This window comes from Nerophis lumbriciformis, unplaced genomic scaffold (assembly GCF_033978685.3).
Source record: "Nerophis lumbriciformis unplaced genomic scaffold, RoL_Nlum_v2.1 HiC_scaffold_179, whole genome shotgun sequence".
Lineage (NCBI taxonomy): Eukaryota > Metazoa > Chordata > Actinopteri > Syngnathiformes > Syngnathidae > Nerophis > Nerophis lumbriciformis.
In genome coordinates, this window is record NW_027316674.1 from 15001 (window position 1) to 25000 (window position 10000).

Genomic DNA, 10000 nt, shown 5'->3' on the forward strand with positions numbered 1-10000 from the left:
ATGGTTCTCCACCTGGGTCTGGAACGCCAAATTAGTCCCTCTCCTCGCTGGAAGTCCAAAAAAAAGGCGGAAATTTGACTAAGTGCCTAGGAGGATGTCCCCTTAAGAAGGCCGACGTGCCTTGGTTCTCTACCTGGGTACGGAACGCCAAATTAGTCCCTCTCCTCGCTGGAAGTCCAAAAAAAAGGCGTGAATTTGACTAAGTGCCTAGGAGCATTTCCCTTTAAGAAGGCCGACGTGCTATGGTTCTCCACCTGGGTCAGGAAAGCAAAATTGTCCCTCTCCTCGCTGGAAGTCCAAAAAAAAGGCGTGAATTTGACTAAGTGCCTAGGAGCATTTCCCTTTAAGAAGGCCGACGTGCTATGGTTCTCCACCTGGGTCAGGAAAGCAAAATTGTCCCTCTCCTCGCTGGAAGTCCAAAAAAAAGGCGTGAATTTGACTAAGTGCCTAGGAGCATTTCCCTTTAAGAAGGCCGACGTGCTATGGTTCTCCACCCGGGTACGGAAAGCAAAATTAGTCCCTCTCCTCGCTGGAAGTCCAAAAAAAAGGCGTAAATTTGACTAAGTGCCTAGGAGGATGTCCCTTTAAGAAGGCTGACCTGCTATGGTTCTCCACCCGGGTGCGGAAAGCAAAATTAGTCCCTCTCCTCGCTGGAAGTCCAAAAAAAAGGCGTAAATTTGACTAAGTGCCTAGGAGGATGTCCCTTAAAGAAGGCCGACGTGCTATGGTTCTCCACCTGGGTCTGGAACGCCAAATTAGTCCCTCTCCTCGCTGGAAGTCCAAAAAAAAGGCGGAAATTTGACTAAGTGCCTAGGAGGATGTCCCTTTAAGAAGGCCGACGTGCTATGGTTCTCCACCCGGGTCCGGAACTCAAAATTAGTCCCTCTCCTAGTTGGAAGTCATCAAAAAAAGGCGGAAATTTGACTAAGTGCCATCATTTTAGAGTACCAGGACTATAGTGGGGGAATTGGAGCCCTCTGGTGGACACTCGCTGCAAATGCACCCTGAATTAAAGACATTATTTCCAGTTCTTTTGGGGCCCTATTTTCAGGCGTAAATTTGACTAAGTGTCTAGGGGCATGTCCCTTTAAGAAGGCCGACCTGCTATGGTTCTCCACCTGGGTCTGGAACGCCAAATTAGTCCCTCTCCTCGCTGGAAGTCCAAAAAAAAGGCGTGAATTTGACTAAGTGCCTAGGAGGATGTCCCTTTAAGAAGGCCGACGTGCTATGGTTCTCCACCTGGGTCAGGAAAGCAAAATTGTCCCTCTCCTCGCTGGAAGTCCAAAAAAAAGGCGTGAATTTGACTAAGTGCCTAGGAGCATTTCCCTTTAAGAAGGCCGACGTGCTATGGTTCTCCACCCGGGTACGGAAAGCAAAATTAGTCCCTCTCCTCGCTGGAAGTCCAAAAAAAAGGCGTAGATTTGACTAAGTGCCTAGGAGGATGTCCCTTTAAGAAGGCCGACCTGCTATGGTTCTCCACCTGGGTCAGGAAAGCAAAATTGTCCCTCTCCTCGCTGGAAGTCCAAAAAAAAGGCGTGAATTTGACTAAGTGCCTAGGAGGATGTCCCTTTAAGAAGGCCGACCTGCTATGGTTCTCCACCTGGGTACGGAACGCCAAATTAGTCCCTCTCCTCGCTGGAAGTCCAAAAAAAAGGCGTGAATTTGACTAAGTGTCTAGGAGCATTTCCCTTTAAGAAGGCCGACGTGCTATGGTTCTCCACCTGGGTCAGGAAAGCAAAATTGTCCCTCTCCTCGCTGGAAGTCCAAAAAAAAGGCGTGAATTTGACTAAGTGCCTAGGAGCATTTCCCTTTAAGAAGGCCGACGTGCTATGGTTCTCCACCTGGGTCAGGAAAGCAAAATTGTCCCTCTCCTCGCTGGAAGTCCAAAAAAAAGGCGTGAATTTGACTAAGTGTCTAGGAGGATGTCCCTTTAAGAAGGCCGACCTGCTATGGTCCTCCACCTGGGTCAGGAACGCAAAATTGTCCCTCCCCTCGCTGGAAGTCCAAAAAAAAGGCGTGAATTTGACTAAGTGCCTAGGAGGATGTCCCTTTAAGAAGGCTGACCTGCTATGGTTCTCCACCCGGGTGCGGAAAGCAAAATTAGTCCCTCTCCTCGCTGGAAGTCCAAAAAAAAGGTGTAAATTTGACTAAGTGCCTAGGAGGATGTCCCTTTAAGAAGGCCGACGTGCTATGGTCCTCCACCTGGGTCAGGAACGCAAAATTGTCCCTCTCCTCGCTGGAAGTCCAAAAAAAAGGTGTAAATTTGACTAAGTGCCTAGGAGGATGTCCCTTTAAGAAGGCCGACGTGCTATGGTCCTCCACCTGGGTCAGGAACGCAAAATTGTCCCTCTCCTCGCTGGAAGTCCAAAAAAAAGGTGTAAATTTGACTAAGTGCCTAGGAGGATGTCCCTTTAAGAAGGCCGACGTGCTATGGTCCTCCACCTGGGTCAGGAACGCAAAATTGTCCCTCCCCTCGCTGGAAGTCCAAAAAAAAGGCGGAAATTTGACTAAGTGCCTAGGAGGATGTCCCTTTAAGAAGGCTGACCTGCTATGGTTCTCCACCCGGGTGCGGAAAGCAAAATTAGTCCCTCTCCTCGCTGGAAGTCCAAAAAAAAGGCGGAAATTTGACTAAGTGCCTAGGAGGATGTCCCTTTAAGAAGGCCGACGTGCTATGGTTCTCCACCCGGGTCCGGAACTCAAAATTAGTCCCTCTCCTAGTTGGAAGTCATCAAAAAAAGGCGGAAATTTGACTAAGTGCCATCATTTTAGAGTACCAGGACTATAGCTGGGGAATTGGAGCCCTCTGGTGGACACTCGCTGCAAATGCACCCTGAATTAAACACATTATTTCCAGTTCTTTTGGGGCCCTATTTTCAGACGTTGTGGAGCCCTCCAGTGGACTCCCGCCTCCAATGCACCCCCATAATTATAGACATCACCCCCCAAATTAAAGACATTATTTCCAGTTCTTTTGGGGCCCTATTTTCAGCCGGTTTGGCGTATTTCCTTGACGCCGGGGAGTCCTACAGGTGTTCCCGGGGAATGAGAGGCCTTTTGTGGGCCAGAAAGAGTGGGGAACCCTTGGAGCCCCTATTTTCAGACAGTTTGGCTTATTTCGGTGACGCCGGGGCGTCCATCAGGTCTTCCCGGGGAATGAGAGGCCTTTTGTGGCCATATGTCAACAAAAGAGTGGGGAAATGGAGCCCTCCGGTGGACTCCCGCTGCAAATGCACCCCCCAAATTAAATACATTAATTCCAGGCCTTTTGGGGCCCTATATTCAGACGGTGTGGAGCCCTCCAGTGGACTCCCGCCTCCAATGCACCCCCATAATTATAGACATCACCCCCCAAATTAAACACATTATTTCCAGTTCTTTTGGGCCCCTATTTTCAGACGGTTTGGCGTATTTCCTTGACGCCGGGGAGTCCTACAGGTGTTCCCGGGGAATGAGAGGCCTTTTGTGGGCCAGAAAGAGTGGGGAACACTTGGAGCCCCTATTTTCAGACAGTTTGCCGTATTTCGGTGACGCCGGGGCGTCCGTCAGGTCTTCCCGGGGAATGTGAGGCCTTTTGTGGCCATATGTCAACAAAAGAGTGGGGAAATGGAGCCCTCCGGTGGACTCCCGCTGCAAATGCACCCCCCAAATTAAAGACATTAATTCCAGGCCTTTTGGGGCCCTATATTCAGACGGTGTGGAGCCCTCCAGTGGACTCCCGCCTCCAATGCACCCCCATAATTATAGACATCACCCCCCAAATTAAACACATCATTTCCAGTTCTTTTGGGCCCCTATTTTCAGACGGTTTGGCGTATTTCCTTGACGCCGGGGAGTCCTACAGGTGTTCCCGGGGAATGAGAGGCCTTTTGTGGGCCAGAAAGAGTGGGGAACCCTTGGAGCCCCTATTTTCAGACAGTTTGCCGTATTTCGGTGACGCCGGGGCGTCCATCAGGTCTTCCCGGGGAATGTGAGGCCTTTCGTGGGCCATATTTTCAGACAGATTGGCCTGTTTCAGTGACGCCGAGGCGTCCATCAGGTCTTCCCGGGGAGTGTGAGGCCTTTTGGGGCCCTATTTTCAGACAGAAAAAAAAGAAAAGTAACCCTTACACTACAAAGGACAGCGGGGAAACGCCCCCCCCAGCAAAGTCACAGGGGAAGTGGGGTAGACAAGTGGAGAGTGTCTGGGGAAAAGTCCACAAAATGATCAAAAATCACACCCAGGTACGAGTGCCACAAGTCCCGCCGCGTCCCACCCGAGTCCGAGGTGCCCCCCGCATGCCCAAAACGCACCCAGCAAAGGCGCACTGTGAGTGGGGAAGAAAAGTTGGAAAAGTGGGCAAAAGTCCGGAAAAATGACCAAAAACCACACCCAGGTTAGAGCCCCACACGTCCTGCAGTCGCACCCGAGTCCTGGGATGCCCAACATGTCCAAAAAAATCAAAAAAAGCCCAAAAAATCAAAAAAATCCCCGGGCCGTATCTTGGACGCCGGCGTACCGCGTTCGGCCCTCGTGCCGTAGTTTGGCGACCGATTGTAAAAATTTGCCGCGACCGGCTAGTTTTTTTCCTTGGAGTAAATAGAGAGTAGATCCAGCAGGAAATATGCACTATAAACAAAGAGAGGGAGTTTGGAGGGGGGCAAAAACGCCCTCTTGGAACTTTTGCAGCAGCACACATCAAACTAGCGGGGAGAAGGCATGCATAGCAAAAGTCCACGAAATGATCAAAAATCACACCCAGGTTCGAGTCCCACAAGTCCCGCCGCGTTCCACCAGGGTTCCGGGGTGCCTACAATGTCCACAACTTACCCAGCAAAGGCGCACTGTGATTGGGAAGAAAAGTAGGGAAAGTGGGCAAAAGTCCCGAATTTGGTCCAAAATCACACCCAGGTTCGAGTCCCACAAGTCCCGCCGCGTTCCACCAGTGTCTCGGGGTGCCTACAATGTCCACAACGCACCCAGCAAAGGCGCACTGTGATTGGGAAGAAAAGTTGGGAAAGTGGGCAAAAGTCCCGAATTTGGTCCAAAATCACACCCAGGTTCGAGTCCCACAAGTCCCGCCGCGTTCCACCAGGGTTCCGGGGTGCCTACAATGTCCACAACTCACCCAGCAAAGGCGCACTGTGATTGGGAAGAAAAGTAGGGAAAGTGGGCAAAAGTCCCGAATTTGGTCCAAAATCACACCCAGGTTCGAGTCCCACAAGTCCCGCCGCGTTCCACCAGTGTCTCGGGGTGCCTACAATGTCCACAACGCACCCAGCAAAGGCGCACTGTGATTGGGAAGAAAAGTTGGGAAAGTGGGCAAAAGTCCCGAATTTGGTCCAAAATCACACCCAGGTTCGAGTCCCACAAGTCCCGCCGCGTTCCACCAGGGTTCCGGGGTGCCTACAATGTCCACAACGCACCCAGCAAAGGCGCACTGTGATTGGGAAGAAAAGTTGGGAAAGTGGGCAAAAGTCCCGAATTTGGTCCAAAATTATGCCCGGGTTGGAGTACCACGAGTCCGGCCGCGTTCCACCGGTGTCCCGGGGGTGCCTGGCATGTCCACAACGCACCCAGCAAAGGCGCACTGTGATTGGGAAGAAAAGTTGGGAAAGTGGGCAAAAGTCCCGAATTTGGTCCAAAATCACACCCAGGTTCGAGTCCCACAAGTCCCGCCGCGTTCCACCAGTGTTCCGGGGTGCCTGACATGTCCACGACGCACCCAGCAAAGGCGCACTGTGATTGGGAAGAAAAGTAGGGAAAGTGGGCAAAAGTCCCGAATTTGGTCCAAAATCACACCCAGGTTCGAGTCCCACAAGTCCCGCCGCGTTCCACCAGTGTCTCGGGGTGCCTACAATGTCCACAACGCACCCAGCAAAGGCGCACTGTGATTGGGAAGAAAAGTTGGGAAAGTGGGCAAAAGTCCCGAATTTGGTCCAAAATCACACCCAGGTTCGAGTCCCACAAGTCCCGCCGCGTTCCACCAGTGTTCCGGGGTGCCTGACATGTCCACGACGCACCCAGCAAAGGCGCACTGTGATTGGGAAGAAAAGTTGGGAAAGTGGGCAAAAGTCCCGAATTTGGTCCAAAATCACACCCAGGTTCGAGTCCCACAAGTCCCGCCGCGTTCCACCAGGGTTCCGGGGTGCCTACAATGTCCACAACGCACCCAGCAAAGGCGCACTGTGATTGGGAAGAAAAGTTGGGAAAGTGGGCAAAAGTCCCGAATTTGGTCCAAAATCACACCCAGGTTCGAGTCCCACAAGTCCCGCCGCGTTCCACCAGTGTCTCGGGGTGCCTACAATGTCCACAACTTACCCAGCAAAGGCGCACTGTGATTGGGAAGAAAAGTTGGGAAAGTGGGCAAAAGTCCCGAATTTGGTCCAAAATCACACCCAGGTTCGAGTCCCACAAGTCCCGCCGCGTTCCACCAGGGTTCCGGGGTGCCTACAATGTCCACAACGCACCCAGCAAAGGCGCACTGTGATTGGGAAGAAAAGTTGGGAAAGTGGGCAAAAGTCCCGAATTTGGTCCAAAATCACACCCAGGTTCGAGTCCCACAAGTCCCGCCGCGTTCCACCAGGGTTCCGGGGTGCCTACAATGTCCACAACTCACCCAGCAAAGGCGCACTGTGATTGGGAAGAAAAGTTGGGAAAGTGGGCAAAAGTCCCGAATTTGGTCCAAAATCACACCCAGGTTCGAGTCCCACAAGTCCCGCCGCGTTCCACCAGGGTTCCGGGGCGCCTACAATGTCCACAACGCACCCAGCAAAGGCGCACTGTGATTGGGAAGAAAAGTTGGGAAAGTGGGCAAAAGTCCCGAATTTGGTCCAAAATCACACCCAGGTTCGAGTCCCACAAGTCCCGCCGCGTTCCACCAGGGTTGCGGGGTGCCTGACATGTCCACGACGCACCCAGCAAAGGCGCACTGTGATTGGGAAGAAAAGTTGGGAAAGTGGGCAAAAGTCCCGAATTTGGTCCAAAATCACACCCAGGTTCGAGTCCCACAAGTCCCGCCGCGTTCCACCAGTGTCTCGGGGTGCCTACAATGTCCACAACGCACCCAGCAAAGGCGCACTGTGATTGGGAAGAAAAGTTGGGAAAGTGGGCAAAAGTCCCGAATTTGGTCCAAAATTATGCCCGGGTTGGAGTACCACGAGTCCGGCCGCGTTCCACCGGTGTCCCGGGGGTGCCTGGCATGTCCACAACGCACCCAGCAAAGGCGCACTGTGATTGGGAAGAAAAGTTGGGAAAGTGGGCAAAAGTCCCGAATTTGGTCCAAAATCACACCCAGGTTCGAGTCCCACAAGTCCCGCCGCGTTCCACCAGGGTTCCGGGGTGCCTACAATGTCCACGACGCACCCAGCAAAGGCGCACTGTGATTGGGAAGAAAAGTTGGGAAAGTGGGCAAAAGTCCCGAATTTGGTCCAAAATCACACCCAGGTTCGAGTCCCACAAGTCCCGCCGCGTTCCACCAGTGTCTCGGGGTGCCTACAATGTCCACAACGCACCCAGCAAAGGCGCACTGTGATTGGGAAGAAAAGTTGGGAAAGTGGGCAAAAGTCCCGAATTTGGTCCAAAATCACGCCCGGGTTCGAGTCCCACAAGTCCCGCCGCGTTCCACCAGTGTTCCGGGGTGCCTGACATGTCCACGACGCACCCAGCAAAGGCGCACTGTGATTGGGAAGAAAAGTTGGGAAAGTGGGCAAAAGTCCCGAATTTGGTCCAAAATCACACCCAGGTTCGAGTCCCACAAGTCCCGCCGCGTTCCACCAGGGTTCCGGGGTGCCTACAATGTCCACAACGCACCCAGCAAAGGCGCACTGTGATTGGGAAGAAAAGTTGGGAAAGTGGGCAAAAGTCCCGAATTTGGTCCAAAATCACACCCAGGTTCGAGTCCCACAAGTCCCGCCGCGTTCCACCAGTGTCTCGGGGTGCCTACAATGTCCACAACTTACCCAGCAAAGGCGCACTGTGATTGGGAAGAAAAGTTGGGAAAGTGGGCAAAAGTCCCGAATTTGGTCCAAAATCACACCCAGGTTCGAGTCCCACAAGTCCCGCCGCGTTCCACCAGGGTTCCGGGGTGCCTACAATGTCCACAACGCACCCAGCAAAGGCGCACTGTGATTGGGAAGAAAAGTTGGGAAAGTGGGCAAAAGTCCCGAATTTGGTCCAAAATCACACCCAGGTTCGAGTCCCACAAGTCCCGCCGCGTTCCACCAGGGTTCCGGGGTGCCTACAATGTCCACAACTCACCCAGCAAAGGCGCACTGTGATTGGGAAGAAAAGTTGGGAAAGTGGGCAAAAGTCCCGAATTTGGTCCAAAATCACACCCAGGTTCGAGTCCCACAAGTCCCGCCGCGTTCCACCAGGGTTCCGGGGCGCCTACAATGTCCACAACGCACCCAGCAAAGGCGCACTGTGATTGGGAAGAAAAGTTGGGAAAGTGGGCAAAAGTCCCGAATTTGGTCCAAAATCACACCCAGGTTCGAGTCCCACAAGTCCCGCCGCGTTCCACCAGGGTTGCGGGGTGCCTGACATGTCCACGACGCACCCAGCAAAGGCGCACTGTGATTGGGAAGAAAAGTTGGGAAAGTGGGCAAAAGTCCCGAATTTGGTCCAAAATCACACCCAGGTTCGAGTCCCACAAGTCCCGCCGCGTTCCACCAGTGTCTCGGGGTGCCTACAATGTCCACAACGCACCCAGCAAAGGCGCACTGTGATTGGGAAGAAAAGTTGGGAAAGTGGGCAAAAGTCCCGAATTTGGTCCAAAATTATGCCCGGGTTGGAGTACCACGAGTCCGGCCGCGTTCCACCGGTGTCCCGGGGGTGCCTGGCATGTCCACAACGCACCCAGCAAAGGCGCACTGTGATTGGGAAGAAAAGTTGGGAAAGTGGGCAAAAGTCCCGAATTTGGTCCAAAATCACACCCAGGTTCGAGTCCCACAAGTCCCGCCGCGTTCCACCAGGGTTCCGGGGTGCCTACAATGTCCACGACGCACCCAGCAAAGGCGCACTGTGATTGGGAAGAAAAGTTGGGAAAGTGGGCAAAAGTCCCGAATTTGGTCCAAAATCACACCCAGGTTCGAGTCCCACAAGTCCCGCCGCGTTCCACCAGTGTCTCGGGGTGCCTACAATGTCCACAACGCACCCAGCAAAGGCGCACTGTGATTGGGAAGAAAAGTTGGGAAAGTGGGCAAAAGTCCCGAATTTGGGCCAAAATTATGCCCGGGTTGGAGTACCACGAGTCCGGCCGCGTTCCACCGGTGTCCCGGGGGTGCCTGGCATGTCCACAACGCACCCAGCAAAGGCGCACTGTGATTGGGAAGAAAAGTTGGGAAAGTGGGCAAAAGTCCCGAATTTGATCCAATATTATGCCCGGGTTGGAGTACCACGAGTCCGGCCGCGTTCCACCGGTGTCCCGGGGGTGCCTGCCATGTCCACAACTTACCCAGCAAAGGCGCACTGTGATTCAGAAGAAAAGTTGGGAAAGTGGGGAAAAAAAGGACCGGGAAATATCCAAAATTATGCCCGGGTTGGAGTACCACGAGTCCGGCCGCGTTCCACCGGTGTCCCGGGGGTGCCTGGCACGTCCACAACTTACCCAGCAAAGGCGCACTGTCAGTGGGGAAGACCAAACATGTCTCGGATTTTTTCCAAGTACCTTAACGAGAGAGGCTAAAAAGCACCTGTTTTTACCTTCTCTCGTTGTTGTACTTAGAAAAAAAACGAGAAAAAAAAAAATCTGGGTTTTTTTCTAAGTACCTTAACGAGAGAGGCTAAAAAAACCAATTTTTACCTTCTCTCGTTGTTGTACTTAGAAAAAAAACGAGAAAAAAAATTTTCCCCATTCATTTCAATGGGAGTTCATTTTTTTTTTGGGATTTTTTCTAAGTACCTTAACGAGAGAGGCTTAATTTTTCACCTACTTTTTACCTTCTCTCGATTTTTCGTTTTTTACCTGGTCGACCAAAACACCTCCATCTCGTTACTATGTGCACCATGTCTGACAGGCTGAAA